General features: G+C 46.6%; 1 protein-coding gene across 8 annotated transcripts in view; it reads right to left on the minus strand.

The window, feature by feature from the left end:
- Positions 1-16,988, minus strand: part of SLC39A11 (solute carrier family 39 member 11) — a 255,077-nt gene that overhangs the window by 30,514 nt on the left and 207,575 nt on the right. The window lies entirely within an intron of this gene.

The raw sequence follows: 16,988 nt of genomic DNA on the forward strand, positions 1-16,988 counted from the left end.
CGCCACCAACTTCCAAATATGCCTCTGTGGCATTTCAGAAAAAATTGTAAAGCATTAGGGGATGAGCAGTCAGATCACTAGCCCTCTGATTTTGACTGGCATGGGAACACCGTGTGTAACAAGGGATTGTTCCACTAAGACTTGAGGAGAGAGTGAAAGAAAACCTAGTGAGGTCTTCTGCACAGGGCTAGCAGTAAGAACAGAGGCCTGGCAATCAGGATCTCTAGGTTGCCCTGGAAACGGACCTTCCTGGGTGACCTTGGGCAAGTCATTCAATGTGTCTGTAAAATGGGGATAATATTTGGCTACTTCCCATAAGATGATGCCTGCAAAAAGCTTTGCAAGTCTCAGATTAAAGCTGCTATATAGGGTGAGTGCAAGTTGTTATTACATGGTGTTTCTAAGGCATCCATCACTGCAGTGTCTGGGCACATTATACCTGGGACCAAAATGTCTGGTTTCTACAGCCAACAGCATACTTGAGAGAGAAAATAACTTTTAAAAAAAGCTCTCTGTGGGATGCTTCATAAAATGTTTATGAAACAAAGGGGTGACTTGTTGACAGATACTGTTGTAGAATTGCTCCAAGTGGCTTCAAGGTATGTATGCCCAATCTCTGTGCTACTCGATAAAGAGCTACTTTAAATCCCAACAGCAGACGCTTTGGAACAATTTGTTGACTTAAAGCAAAATAAAATAAAATCTCCCACTCCACCTAAAAAGGGAATCGCTGTGGGTAATTTAACCCTTTTATTGACTTAGCTGTGATTTTTTGCAGATTTGTTCTTTGAAATTATCCAGTGAATTTTGCATTCAAACATACTGCAGGACCTGTGGGCTGTCCCCAGACAAGTGTGCATAATTCATCTGGTGTGATTGCTCACCAAATGCAGCGCATGTCCTAAATTGAGCCTTGGGATTTTGGGCCCCTTTCACCTTTGCCCCAGTGCCCTAGCACAAGTGAAATAGAGTTTAAACGACAGTTCCCACATAAGGTTTGAAGGCCAGCACAGAAAAGGTCATTCCTTTTCATCCACTTGGTGCTGGGATGTAGGTGGCAGGATGCTCTCCGGGTATTCTGGGGGGTGGTGTCTAGTTTCTGGTACGGCTAACTTCACTTCTCCCAACGGCAGAGTAGCCAATTTATACTGCACAGACTTCTGCAAAGATAAATTGCAGATGGGAAGGAAGGAAGGGGGGGAAAAGAGGCTGACTTGTTCTTGCAACCAATGACACACAGGTAGTTGATCCGGCTCACAGAGCTAATTTAAGTAACCCACTCCTGCATGCACAGATAACTTGTGGGAGTGGGGGGGAGGGGAGAGAGAGCCCATAGAGTGACAGTTGCTTTTCAACTCTTCCATGGATACATTCCTAATGTAGTAAATATACACAGATCATGAGACAGGTCATCTTGTGTTTTCAACCCACTCAAACTGTAAATTCTGCAGGGCAGCTGCCTTGATTTTTTTCATTTGACCTGTAAGGTGCCACACACACCTACGGGGCTATTTAACCAACAAGCCTCCGAGTGGCAGAGGCAGGATCCAGGAAGAATAAATGTCTTGGCACCAGGGACCAGAGATAGATTCAGAAGGTGGTGGTGGAACTGAAGCATTTGGAATCAGAACCACCTACTGGTTCAAAACACAGGAGTTCTTTCGGCTACAAGTATTTCATCCCCAATTGTACATAATGCAGCTGTACTTCCATGCAGAGATTTGGACAACCACAAGGATCATGTGAGCAGGGGATGCTACAGGTCAGGAGCAAACAGAGCACTAGTTCATTCTCCTCAATTGCCTTCTCAAATTAAAGTGAAGTCTGAAGAGCAGAAGCTTCTTCCATGATCCCTGCCACTGCAGCTCAACCCTGGTATTCCTGTCTTGGATCACTTGCCTTCTCTCTCCACCAATGCTAAACTTGCAACATCTCCGGCTAGTTTATTCCTGGGCTGCCCCACGGACAGCTCCGCCGATGCATTGCAATTTAGGACTGCAGCACACCAGATGTATCGTTTCAGCTAAATTGGCACGATCACGACTGGATTTTCACGTGTGCCCCAAAAAGATATCATCTGAATTTCCGTGAAAAGACAATGGCCTTCCTTCCAGGTAAATAAAGGGTTCACTCAAATTCAACCGCTCAGACAAAGGAGCAAAAAAGTGATTAGTTCGGAATATTTTTAGGAACTGTAGCAGGCCCTTCATTTGAGATCCTGCTAACTCCATTTTAAACTGCGTAGGTCCATGGAATTCTCCACCCAAATTTACATTTTTAATAGAAAATAAATGTTCCTATTGGCACAGCCCCACAAAGTGCAGTTTAATGATGTGGCTGCATTGATGCTGGGTAGCTCCAGAGCTGGAGGGCGCATATAAAGGTTATTAAAATATTTCATTTTAAAAGAAAATACACATATAGACTGGGTGGTCTAACAGCAGAGTTGGGATTATGACCCACTGACAAAGAATCCCAGTAGTACCTGCCAATTAATGTTCATAGCTTCATACAAAAAAAGTTAACCCTGTCCCCTTTCCATGTATATTTCAATCAAACACACTTCACATAAAAAATTAATGCAAATGTCATGGCCGAATAATTAGCTTAGTTCCCGTCTTTCTTCCCCCCCCCCCCCTTCTTACTTATGACCTACAATTCAATGACTATTTCCCATCTGCTTTTATAATTGCTGGAAGGCCTTCCCAGGAAATGTAGCTACCATGCAATACTGGAATTGAATACAGTTAGAATTGCCTCACTGATGGGATGTAATGCAATTGGAATGGTATTCATTGGTAACATACCAAACAACCGCTGCACACCCTGCCCTGGGACCTGCTGTTCTGAGACCACCTTAAAAAGCAGCGGCGCTCAATTTGGGAAGTACTCCCGTGCAGAACGAAGTACTAAGAAAACGTATTGGGTTAGGGGCTAGTGTCAATGGAGTTAATCTCAATGTATACCAGCATCACTGAGATCACAATGCTAGAGACAGTTATCGCTTTAAAGAGAAGAAAAAAGAGAGCCCAAGGTAAGCTGAAGAAGATGAGGTCAGCTAATAACTACACTATTATTCCTCTCCCATCACTGGATGAAAATAGCCTGAAAAGGAACCAAAGCTCAATAAAGGGGGAGAGAGAGGGTGTGTGTGTGTGTGTATTCTCTCTTTTCTTAACCATCTGAAATAACATTTTGATTTAGCTAAGCTCTTGGCCATATGACCACCTGTGACTAAACCAAAGGGCCCATTGATGGAGTCAGCTGAACCAACAAGAAACTGATTGGCCCCCTCTGGACTGCGGCCCCCTCCCCACCACATCTAACTGAGGGAGTCCACATTTTCAGTGAGAAACCCTGAGTGAAGAAGGGGGAGACGCTACAATAACCTCCGTGCCAACGGCCCTCAGAAGCAAAGACATGCACCTCGCTAATCGGCTGCCTGGCAATTTCCTTTACCAGGCCCGGTGCTGGGCTATTAATACTGCGCCTCTCTGCTTTTCTGTTGAACGCTGACTGCACGTGGCTATATTTAGCATTTGGTTAAAATCCAAAAACCATGAACAAGCGACAAAGTGTTTGCCAGCTCAAACTTGAGAGGGATGGATTGTCGCGTGTGCGTTGGGGCTGCCCGAGCAGCCCCAGGATGGAATTCAAAGCTGGTCCCCACAGAAGGTTTATATTTACCCGGGTGTTAAGTCCCCAGGCCATGCAGACTCTAGTGCCTTATCTGGAAGACCAGCCTCCCTTCCCGCCCACCTCTCTTCAGCTCCAGAGGTCTATGGGCTGTGCACCATCCATCACCAGGGCTCTGCCATTTTTCTCTGCCTCTTATCTCTGTGGCCGAATCTACACTAGAAAAGCTCACAGCTGTACTCACCCTGAGTGATGGTGGAGGGCTGTAGCGTGTACTGGGATATCTAACTATTCCCAAACTTCCCAACTTAAATACACGGGGAAGCTGGAAATTAAAACAATTATCTAAAACAGAGCTAAACTAAAATAAACAGGACTTTCCTCCTACTCCCTTTAAGAATGTGCATATTCCCCTGCCAGGAGAAGAATGTGAAAGAGACTACAGCAAACTGTATTATGCAACCCTAAAGCCTGGAACCAGACAATTTACTAACAGATGTAGCTGTAAAAAGGCCCTATTCTCACAGCTTGTACAGTAACAATGTCTTCATTCAAATTGTTTCCTCTCCTCTGAGAGTTTATTTTTAATCCACGCCGCTAAGGAGAGGAATGGGCCACTCCGGCTGCAAAGACTAGATCCCTTGTTGAAAGTGAGCCTTATTTAGTCTTATCTTGATAAAATAAACATGGATAATGGCTTAAAAAAAAAAAAAAGAAGAAGAGCTGGTGCACTTTGTAGATCAAAGCAGGAGTTAGAGAGATTGTGTTAACTTACTATGGAACATGTGATTGAGTTTAACCTATTCAGGGGTTCGCACCCCAAACCCGCTACAGAAAGCCTTGCTGAAACAGACACTTGGGCTTAAGGCAGAAGTCTAGCTGACCCAATAGCATGAAACAGGATACTGAAACAGGGTATTTGGGGTCATAGATTCCATCACTGTTACTCCAGTCTCAGGGTCATGCTCACAGTTCTGCCACTGCACTTCAGTTCTCACCTAACAACATAAGAATGGCCATACTGGATCAAACCAATGGTCCATCTAGCCCAATATCCTGTCTTCCAAAAGAGCTCAGTGCCAGATGCTTCAGAGGGAATGAACGGAACAGAGCAATTTATCGAGCAATCCATCCCCTATTGTTCAGTCCCAGCTTCTTGCAGTCAGAGATTTACAGACATCCAGCGAATGGCGTTGCATCCCTGCCCATCTTGGCTAATAACCCTTTGAGGCCTGGTGTTGAAAGACTAACAGCTGGTGGAAGTTGTTCATTCCCTACTCCACTTAGCTTCCCCAGCTCTGTATTTTCACTTAGGACTATCTCTGAGCACAGCAACTCTATGGTCTACTAGGAAGAGGATTGAATTAGAAGGTCTAACCATACATGACACTGACTCCCAGCGTGGCCTTGGGCAAGTCAATTCGCACCTCAGTTTCCCCAGCTGTAAAATGGGGGTGATAACTGTCCAGGCACCAGGACCACTTGGAAGCCTTAAAGAATAACATAAGCTCTAGAGCTGTGGTTCTCAAACTTGGGCCGCCGTTTGTTCAGGGAAAGCCCCTGGCGGGCTGGGCCGGTTCGTTTACCTGCTGCGTCTGCAGGTGCGGCCGATCGTGCCTCCCACTGGCCATGGTTTTCCGCTCCAGGCCAATGGGAGCTGCGGGAAGGGCGGGCAGCATGTCCCTCGGCCCACACCACTTCCTGCAGCCCCCATTGGCCTGGAGCGGCGAACCACGGCCACTGGGAGCCGCGATCGGCCGAACCTGCAGACGCAGCAGGTGAACAAATCGGCCCGGCCCGTCAGGGGCTTTCCCTGAACAAGTGGCGGCCCAAGTTTGAGAACCACTGCTGTAGAGGAGTGTTACACACCTCTTGCTCCCAACACCTTAGGTCATTTCCCATTGTGGAGACATCTTTTACAGTTTGGCCTTTTGCTGCTGACACAACTTATGAAAGCATTTAAGTGGATTAGTTATAACTCGGGCGGAAAACGTTCAAGAGCTGGAAAACCCCTTCAGGAAAGCACTGGATGGCTCCCAAAGCAATCCTCCCTAAGTGGAGAGAGGGCACATGAACTCCACATTAAAAGTCCTGTTACTTGACTTCCCTTTCAGTGGGGAAGAAAGGTTAAGGAGCTTCTGGGATCGGAGCAGGGACTCCCCGAACCAAATGGAGATAAGACACAGTCGTTGCCCACCACCATGGAGCACAATTGGTTTCAAGTTCTGCGGCTAAAGCATCACCCATTGATGTGAATGTTGCTGAGTTGCTTTACATAGGGTCTGGGGTCACTATGCACGTCTGTATGTGTGCGTTGCACGGACACTTCCAGATCAAGGTAAAGACACCACAAACAGATCCTCATCCAGACAATCTGGCTCTAACTGTGCTGAACGGTGGTTTGGGAAACAGCCCGCTCTGGGACTGATCTGTGTGGGTGAAAACGGGAAGGCTGATCATTCTGGGATTTACATTAGGCAATAAGTCCCGGTTCGGGAAGTGAACCACACGCTGCGCTCTGCAGTGCTGGGAAACACAGAGATGATTGTCCATTGGTTGTCTCTGTACTGAGTTCTTCTCTCTGGTGAGGGGAAAGCATGTCAATCCAGGACCTGGCAGAGCTCTAGGGGATGGTATTTTGTAGATTAGAGCATGACAAGAAGGCATAAAATGGTAGGATGCTGTGACCTGGGAACAGGGCTGGCTTTAGGACGTGCGGGGCCTGATTCGAATAGTTTCGACGGGGCTCCGGCAGGGATGACACACCCAGCGGCGCTCCGGGTCTGCCACGGCACTGAAGGACCCGCCGCCAAAACGCCGCCGAAGACCCGGAGCGAGTGGAGGACCCGCCGCCGAAGACCCGGAGTGCCGCCGGGTGAGTAAAAATTAAAAAGGCGCCTAAGTTAGGCGCTCTTCTTTAGGGCGCGGGGCCTGATTCGGGGGAATCGGCCTAACGCCGGCCCTGCCTGGGAAGGACTATGGCTGAAAGCCTGTTTGCCCTCTAGGATCTCATTACAGCAGAAGTGAAGTACTGCCCTTGCCCTTCTGAATGACTTTTGGGCAATGGTTCCAAGCAGTGCTGGAGTCTCAGGCTAATCCACATAAGCAGGCATCACTGAGCCAACCCAGAGTTAGCGCCAAACAAACAATGACTCAACCTGCCGGAGTTTGAAATGTCCAGGAGCCGGAAAAAGCACCAAGAGAAGCCCCTGAGGAGCGAAGGACGTTCCTAGGCAACGCGAATATTGCAGATTGTTCAGACTCTGCTTCTAGGTCCTTTGTAGAGTCAAATCATAGCTGTCAAGCAAAGGAACCAAAATCCACTTCCTGCATTGTCTTGTCAGTCTACCCCCTCCCCCGCCCATCCCAGGGTAAAATTACTTTCCGGAAAGAACGCGATGATAAATGATTTCCACATAGGCTGAATAGAATTTGGTAGAAGGTCGACAGCCAGGGTATCAGTTCCTCACTTTCATGAGTATTACAAATGAACCGAAAAGCATGCTCTGTCCAGACACTTGCGGGGCCTGGGTGGGAGTGTCTCTACACGAACTGGTGAGGCGACTGCAAATGCCTAGTGAAGGATTTGCAGCCAACAGCCCAGTACAGAGCCACATTTTAGGGACTCTCACAAATAACTTTGGAGGCTTCTCCTCTCTTGACACAGGCATAAATACCGGCTGCCAACTCAATCTGAGTGCAGGAGCATCGCCTGGACAATTTACAACGCACACACAAAAGATGAGGTCACCAGTTCTCCCATATGACTTCACTCTGTACAAACATACCCTGAAGAGTTCCCACAGCCACCAACACCTGGAAATCCACCGAACTAACCCTTCCACTTTCCCCCCACCTGTTTGATCCAGAGTGAGTGAGTGAGTGAGTGAGTGTGTGTGTGTCAGATGCACACATGCCCAGACACACACATGCCCAGTGAGTATGAGAGCTGAGTGAGATGCTGATTCTCTCCTCCATCAATAGTTTCTGAAATGCCCCTGAGCAGATACACACAGATGCTCAGGACAGATGGGACACACCACACACACACACACACACACACACACACACACACACACATACGTACAAAGAAAGAAAAATAAATGCTGCCACCACATTTCCAATCACTGGTGAGATCACTTAGCAGTGTGATAGCTGCTGCCAGCAATAAATTCAGAGATGCCAGATTGAACCAGACAGAAGTGGGGTTGTCTAGTCAACTTGGGTCCTACCCCAGCTTTGCCGATGACCATGCGGCTTTCAGCAAGCCACTTAGATTAAGATTTTCAACAGCATCCAGTGATTTTGAGCACCCAACTTCAGATACTTCAGAGGGGCCTGAATTTCTAAAAGCACCAAGCACCCTTCTTCTGAAAATCAGCCCTCCTTAATGATGTCTCCAATTGGGCACTCAAAAATGGAGGCACCCAGTCATTAGTCTCTTTGGGAAAAAAATCTCTGTGCCTCAGTTTCACCATCTTGAACAACATTAAGGCGCTCCAAAATAGATGCCCACGAACAACTTTAGTATATGATATTTTGAGTACAGAGAGAGAGATAATACTCCCTATGTCAAGACAGCAAATTACCCCTCACAGTAATGTAAAGCATTAGCTCAGAACAATCTGCTATGACTAATTTACCTTTTGGAAATTACTACTGTCCCTTAAATATTGCGGGGGCTCCAGGAAACCACTGCAATCAAAATGAAATGAAAGGAAGCTCTCTTTAGGAGAAGCCTTGACAAGCAGGTACAGCACCTGTGTCATGACTCAGATACGCACAATGATAAAACTGAAATGACGGCAATGCTCACGAGACTGCAATAAATGGAATGAGATGGTCCATTATTTGCCATTCAAAGCGGTCCTCTTTGAAGGCCGGTTGTCTGCTGCCCCTGTAGCCCTGGAAAAGGTCCCAAAAAATGAATGATAACTGGGCATCTAACTCAAAGCTTATGTGAGTGCAAGATTACACTAACAGACAAGAGCGAAAGACCCACCCTGAGTTCCACAGCCTGGAAACAAATATAATCAGTGTCGTGTGACCAAGGTACAGTTTTCAAGATATCCATGGCCGCCAAGACCATCTGTCGAGCTCAGCTGGAATTCCGCCTGACCGCAATTGCACAACTATATGGCTTCCCCTTTTCTGGGGGGCTATGGGTATACCTTCACTTTGGCCACTGTTCCTTCCGTTCATCAGTAGGACATGACAATGTTACTGCTGGAAGGAGCCATGCATCCCTCATTTAAATTAACCCATGTGTTTTAAGTGGCAAACATGAGTAGCCTGGTGTGTCTGGGAAAGCGAGGAGGAGCAGTTGGTTAGCATGACAAAGGAAATAGGAAGATGACCCTTGATGGACTCACTCCAGAGGCAGTCTACACTGGGGAAGTTTCCTCAAAAATCCTAACTAACTCATTTTACACCGGTGGCCACATGTGTGGCCTGAACAGCTTTTACTGGGCAACTTCAAAGCTACTCAATGTTTTCGGGACCCGGAAAAGGTTTGCTCTCCGGTCCAGAACCAGGGAACAGAAAATACAATGATTGATCCCTGCCTGTGTTTATATTCCCCGCCCCCGGTGCTGACGGATCAGGAAAACCTAAGCCCTATCTCTTCCTAGCACTGGCGAGATGGTAAAAAAATAAAATAAAAAGAAGAAGGCTTTTCTCCATATTGCCAACAGTGCGAGGCAGTTCAGGTTTGGCAGGAAAGCAAACAAAACCCTAATACGTTTAGATTCACATTGGCAGAACGGAGCGATGGCTGGCACTGGCTTGTTTGGGTTCCCAGTGCCAAGGAACCGCGTATTGGGAGAGTTAATTTATAAGGCTGGAACATGTTGTTGTGCTTGTTTTCACACTGATTAAGTTACTCATGCTGTCTTCACCCATGTCGCTGTAACAATTTTTCTTGGATATAAGATTAACCAAAGACGTCATGGTCAATCTGCCATGGCTTCCATTTGTCAAGGCCGAAAGTTTGCTTGTCCCGGTCAAAGACTTAAAAGAAAAGAAAGAAAAAAAAACCCCAGCTATGCCAAACCCAAGGTTCTCATAATCCTTGGTTAGGGGTCATGCTTGAAGCTGCTTTACGAGACCTCACTTGCTCCAAGAATTGAGTATTCTGTTATGCTGCCTTTGCTATGCTTTAGATCAGAGACTGGGAAATTCTAACCCAGACGGCAAAAGGCTCCTATGAAGATATTCAACTTCAGAGAAACAGGCAAGGAGAGAAACACTGCATACCACATTTCTTGTACATAGTTGTAAACAGATCTCCCAAGGATGAAGCATTTTCAAGCTTGCCCTGTCTTGCTTTCCAGACACACTTTAAATTTCCAGCCATTCTGCTTCCCTCTTGTAATGACCAACTTACAGCTTAATTTCTGTTTACAATGAAAACTGTTTTCTTAAGGACAAAGAAAGAATTTGCGAGGACTTTGTAGGGAGGAGCGCACTTATTTATCAACTGCTACCTATCCAGGTTAAGAGTAGGGCATCTATTGCTATAAAACTGAGTCAGTGATTTTGCATTAGAAACCCCTCATTTCTCAGTTGCTTAATAACAGGCAACTTGCTTTCCAAACAAGGAGGCAACATCGGAATCCCATTGACTGTAGTGTTTAAATCTGCTCTCAGGCATAAATCAGGTACTTGTTTCCCTAAATGCCAATCAAGGCATCCACTGGTGGGATTTAGAAAACCATTGGGGCTGGTCTACACTGGGGGGGGATCGATCCAAGATACGCAACTTCAGCTAAGCGAATAGTGTAGCTGAAGTCAAACTATCTTGGATCGAATTACCTGGAGTCCAGATGGCGCAGGATCGACGGCCGCGGCTCCCCTGTCGACTGCGCTGCCGCCGCTCGCTCTGGTGGAGTTCCGGAGTCGACAGTGAGCGCGTTCGGGGATCAATATATCGCGTCTTAACGATATATTAACGATATATATAACGGGTATGCATCCGAAGAAGTGGGCTGTAGTCCACGAAAGCTTATGCTCTAATAAATTTGTTAGTCTCTAAGGTGCCACAAGTACTCCTGTTCTTTTTACGGATACAGACTAACACGGCTGCTACTCTGAAACCTGTATTTAAATGATTTGCACCAGACAATCCAAACACGTGGAAACTGCTGTGTGTGTTAAATACGAGATTCCCTCCCTGCTATTTTTCATGCATCTCCTCTGTGGGAACTAACACAATGTTTAGGCCAGGGCAGGTTAAAAGGTACGCGCGTCCATGCAACTCCCACCGACATAAGTTGAGGGCTTCCTCGTGCAAGCTGGGGGCAGGAGGTTTTTTTTTGGCAAGGACACTACGAAGAGGCAGTTGCTCAGAGTTAGAAGCTCCATGGATCAAAAACAGGATATGGGGCCTCTCACTTCTAGGTCAATGATGCAAATACAATTCAAGTCAGCAATGACTGAACACTATCACCATCCAATGTGTGTATTCTCAATGCAGGTGTCCACATACGGCACTAGCTGGCCCACTCCTGGTAGTCTCAGCAGAAGCCAAAGACTGAACAGACCATGTAAAATTGGTTATCATCACTGGAGGCAGCCACTCCAGGTCAGTATCAAGAAACATGGCAGGGCAGACAGAGGAAGCGTTTTGTCCCATATCTGCTGCTTGGCTCATTATGAGAACATCAGGCTCCAGGGATGTCAAACTAGCATAAAATTCATTTCAAAAGGAATTGAAAAGACTCAAGAGATCAGATGCGATTCCCATCCGTGACCTAATGAGCAAAGGGTTTGCATGGCTTCCCCAAGGTGAGAGACATGCAATAAACCTGAAACACATCTTGATTAACGGTCGCGCTTCGACTTTCAAGGGCTAATGCCACCCTTTAAAAAAGAGAGGCTAGCTGCTCCTCTCACCTCTTGCAAAACTCGCGAACGTTCCCAATACATTGCTGCATTGCAGAACAGCGTGGGGAAATATTTACTGTGCAAAACCTCTCCTTGAGAAACACACACGTTCGTCTAACAACCATCTCTTTTTAAAAAAAAAAAGTAACCTCAGGGAATGTTAATTAAAAGGCGCTTAATAACCATCTTACAGCAATTTATTTTAGTAACCATGCTAGGATTTAAGCTAGAGATCTGGAAATAGCAGTCTGGCTGAAGAACCTTAGATCTCAGGGAAAGGTGGAATTCCCCAATCCAGCCCCCGTGGGGCATATGAACAGCAATATGTATTCTTCCCCATTAAGCATTTCTAGGCACACCCTAAACCCAGTGGAACTGCTGAGTGCGTGATCTCAGTCTTATAGGGAGGCCAGCTATCTCCACATTTGGTTGACCCTGGAGCAGCTTCTTCATTAGCTCCACTTTGGATCTAGCTAAGCAAGAAAGTGAGAAGAGTGTGTGTGTGTGTGTGTGTGTGTGTGTGTGTGTGTGTGTGTGTGTGTGTGAGAGAGAGAGAGAGAGAGAGAGAGAGAGAGAGAGAGAGAGAAATCCAGTGCGTCTTCTGTTGTGTCTTAGACCACAATGATTTCCATTCATTCAAAAACAACAGTGTAACATTTCTGCCTGGTTTCAATCTCTGTACATTAATCAAGCCTATTTTTTGCTTCCAGCCTGAGAGACACAGCGTGGGAGGCCTGTCCCATGGAATAATATTTTCCAAGCCATAGTCAAAGTCTGCCTGTCAACTCGTAGCCTCTCTGCTGTCTGTTCTACCAGAGCTGGACAGGAAACTATCTGTGGGCACAGCAGTTCAAAACAAGGCCGGTATTCCCAGCAAACGGGCTGATGAATGGGGTCCATTGTGTTACAGTGGGAGAAATACCACCGTCATCATGAGAAAGAAAAAACACACACACACTGTATACATCTCTCTCTCTCTCATACAAAACACACACACACACACACACCCTAAATAGGATCTTTCATTTGAAAGACATGTCTGAGCAGGTGGTTTTGTTTCCCAGATTTGACAACTCTCATGGCAAGATGTAAATGAGTGTCACTCGCACAAGTAACTCAGAAATTATACACCTCTACCCCGATAGAACGCTGTCCTCGGGAGCCAAAAAACCTTATCGCATTATAGGTGAAACCCCGTTATATTGAACTTGCTTTGATCCGCCGGAGCGCGCAGCCCCGCCCCCCCGCAGCGCTGCTTTACCGCGTTATATCCAAATTCGTGTTATATCGGGGTAGAGGTGTAATAGATTTAGAAAAGGCACAGAAAGATTGAGAATGACACTGGGGGAGAAAGAGAAATACAATTTCCCCTCCCTGAGGCTGCTAACGGCTCTGGCGATTAATGACACTAAACGGATTTCTAAAAATCTAAATCGACTTTTTGCCATTGCAGCTGACCGTTCATCGTTCACATTACTGATGGTTTGTGTTACCACGGCACCCCGACAACCCACTCACGATCAGGTTCCCATTGTCCTAGGCGCTGTATCAACTCATAGTAAGACAAGCCATGGCAGATGAGAGCAGAACTAATAAGTTCTAAGTTCTAAATAAGTATGGGCGTATTTGGGTGGGGGGCAGCGAAGGAGAAAACACAACACCACAGAGTTGCGCACACGAGCTCAAATAACTCAAGTCCTTTATTCCATGAAAACAGACCCATCCACTTGGCTTTGATTTCTAATCTGTCACACTGGGATAATGATTGTGTGTGTGGGTGTGTGTGTGGGTGGGTGGGGCAGGCACAGTCTCACTGGATTGGTGTGTATGGTGCCCAGAACAACTGCGATCCTGATCTTGCTTGTGGGTCTCTAGGTGCTACCATCATACAAATAAAGAAATCACAAAATTTCACCGTCTGGTTCTCATCTTCTAGCAAAAAAAAAAAAAAAAAACTGAAAAATGTGAAGTCTCCACTCTCTCTTTCCTGGGTCAACCCCGCTCCTAAATGAGCTAAATAGGTCACGGAGTTACACAAGCCATTCCCGTCACTCCCACGTCGGAGTACTCGCATCCCATGGGAGTGCTAGGTGGGAGATCAGACACCAGGGCTGGGAACGGAGCTCCGATCTCCCCATGCCAAAGCTCAGCAACACACACAATCCTTCAAGTTAAGAACTTCAGAAACACACACCAGGTACGAAAAAGCAGCAGCTCGAGCCAGATGGGCTTTGGCTCAGTGCAGCGGGATTCATGATGAAATGAAAATGCCAGACCTCAGCCAGCTAGAAACCACATGAATGGATTTTCCCTTCATTCCAAATCTGATTTAAGATGGGAGAAAAAAATCTGGCTGTTTGCACTGTAGGGATGCTCAGTTACACAGCTTAAAGATGGAAAAAAACATCAAGCCCCACCGCCACCATGGCAAGATTGCACCCCCCCCCCCAACGTTCAAGTACTTGGCCTACCTTAAGGTGCAGTATTTCCAGAGATGGGGGATTCAACCACTTCCCTTTCCTAGTGCTCACACTACAGGTTTCATTTGCTGAACTTCTTTCCATTATCCAGTTGATGGGGCTGTTAATGCTGCAGCTTCGGTGTTCTCTGAGGCACAGGCACTTTTCAAAGGACTGGAGCGTAGATCCCCTAGACCGGGGTGGCTCGCAAGCCACATACGGCTCAATTAACCATTAAAGTGTGGCTCACGGAGCCCCCCCACTTCTTCCTCATTCTCCACCTACCAGACTGGGGTGGGGAAGCTCAGGACCTCTGCCTTGAAGCAGGGTGGCGTGGTAAGGGCTTCTGCCTAGAGGGCAGGGAAGTCTCAGGGCTTCAGCCCTGTGGGGTGCACCTGCCAGGGCTCGGGACTTCAGCGGGAGCAGGTTGAACCCGCAAGCCCTGGCTTCCGGCAGGTGTACCCTGGCTCTCGAACTTCTGAAGATGGTCGTATGTGGCTTGGAAGACCAGTAACTTTGGCCACCCCTGACCTAGACCTAGGGCCAAGATTCCTAAAAGCCACTCTTGATTTTGGGTGCCCACACAGAAATAGTGCCATGGAAGCATATATTCAGTCAGCGCCGAGGACACATTCTGAAATCAGACCCCTTTACAGCGGTCTCTAGTTTGAATTCTCTGACGGACAAAGTGACGACCTACTTCCTCATCTCCCGAGTCAGATATCGGCAGTTCCAGAAGCCTGGGCGTTGCAAGCCTGGGAGAGAGATTGGGTGCGTCAGAGCTGGCTGAAAGCATCGACACAGAGAAAGATGGGCAGGCAAGAGATGCCTGAGTGAAAAAGGAGACTCCCAGGGAGGAGGACCAGCGAGGGGATCTAGCGAGCCATTGGGAAAAGCAACAGGTTGATGTGAGAACTGATCAGAGCTGGGGAAGCTCTAGTGAGTCAAAGGAGGGCTTGTGCCAGGCCGCTGGGAAAAACCTGCCTGGTTAGGAGAAGCTGAACCCAAAACAAATTAAATTAATGGAGATATCCCATCTCCTAGAACTGGAAGGGACCTTGAAATGTCATCGAGTCCAGCCCCCTGCCTTCACTAGCAGGATCAAGTACTGATTTTTGCCCCAGATCCCTAAGTGGCCCCCTCAAGGATTGAACTCACAACCCTGGGTTTAGCAGGCCAATGCTCAAACCACTGAACCAGTGCTGCACCACAGATCCCAGGAGCAGGGCAGAGAGGCCGGACGGAGTGGAACACTGAGGGAGATTTGTCGCAGGAGACCTGAATTGGGGCCACAGGGGGAAGATGCGTGGGAAAGAAACAGGTTTTGGAACTCTCAGTCAGACAGGCCTGGAGAGTGGGGCCCTGGACCGGGGGCTAAAGGAACCGAGACAGAGTGGTTAATGACTCTCGGGTGGGGGAGCTTTGAAAGGGATGAAGAGCTGCTGAACTGTAACCTGACTTTACTTTGGGTTTTGAGAAGAACTGTTTTACCATGCGGGATCTGCGGATTCTGACATCTGACTTGATTAGAAAAGGGTTTGAATTTGCCACTAAAAGAGACAACATTACTATGCAAAGGTAGATTCCAAGGGGAAACTGAGGCAGGTGTGCACATTGTGTCCAGGCCTGCCATAGGAGGAAACCCCAGGCGGTGGTCACCCTATGACATCCAATAAGTACAGTATCTTGTGTTTGGCATTGGCTAGTGTCACATGAAATGACTGCCCATAAGCCATCTAACTGCAATACCACACTTCGCAGTACCATGAGAAGAAAATTTCCTTCCTGACTCCAGCTGGTGGTCAACTTTTGCCCTAAAGCAAGAGAGCTGGTAACCCTTATAACATTAACCTTGGTATAATTTTTTTTTAATCTTTCTAAGCTATTTGCTTCTATATCCTGTTGCAATCCATTCCCCAGACCATACAGTGCTTGAGAAAATATTTCATTTAATGAGATCTATACTCTATATAGTTAATAGTTCCGCTAGCTTATTTATTTCCTAGTACTTCACAACCCTAATAAATACCATCTGGTCTTTGTAATTTATTACAATGCAGTGTAAGTTGTTCACCTATTTAACGGCTTGTCTGTGCCTTGCTGTCCTGGCACAAAGAGTAGCCCTAGGGTCTGTATTTCAACATTAGCTTCTGTAGTGAAGAAATCTGCAAAAAGTTCATTTTGCTTCCTGCCAGTGTTCCTGTTCCATCCCTCCCCTGATTAGGAAGTAGCCCCAAATCAGCTGAGAACTACAATACATGATAGGAGCAAAGACATTACCACCTAGTGTTGGAGAAGAGGGAAGCAGCAACTGCACCATTATTAACTGTTGCTCTCCCTATGGTTCTTCTCCCTCTTTATAATTTCTCTCTCTCTTTTTTTTTTTTTTAAATTCTTGCTTTTCCATATTTGTGGCACATCCAGTAAGGTCATCTCCATTCTGCTTCGGCTGATGGCCAGTAGGAACCAGGCTTTTAGAGCTCAATAAAGGAGCCATTAAAAAAAAAAAAAAGAAACACTTTTGCAAAAACGTTCATCCAAAAAATGTTTTCCTCTTTTGGGTTGGAAACGATTTTGTTGAGATCCCCTCCCCCCCCACATTCCTCTCCCCAAACCAGCGCTATTATTATTGATCATAAAAGTCAGACTGAACCCATTGCCTCTCATCACCCATTTTTCTTACAAGAGAAACTTTGATGAAAATTTTGGACAGGCTTTAACCAATGAGGACCAGAATGGGTCACCTTACCCATGTCAGGTAGTACTTTATTGCACAAATGTTCTCTTTCATGAACCTCAAAAGGGGTTTAAACCATGACCAGCCAGCATATTTTTGAACATGACAGAAGTATACAGCTTGGGATCTTCTATTCAGCCTCTCTCGCAAAAGGACATGGATGACACTGAAAGGTGGCAATTTCACAACTGATCATTCAAGGTACAACCAGCCAGTGGCACTCATTGCCACATGATGCCATTGAGGCCAAGAGCTCAGTAAGATTCAAACAG

Source organism: Chrysemys picta, chromosome 12 (assembly GCF_011386835.1).
Source record: "Chrysemys picta bellii isolate R12L10 chromosome 12, ASM1138683v2, whole genome shotgun sequence".
NCBI classification, from domain to species: Eukaryota; Metazoa; Chordata; order Testudines; family Emydidae; genus Chrysemys; species Chrysemys picta.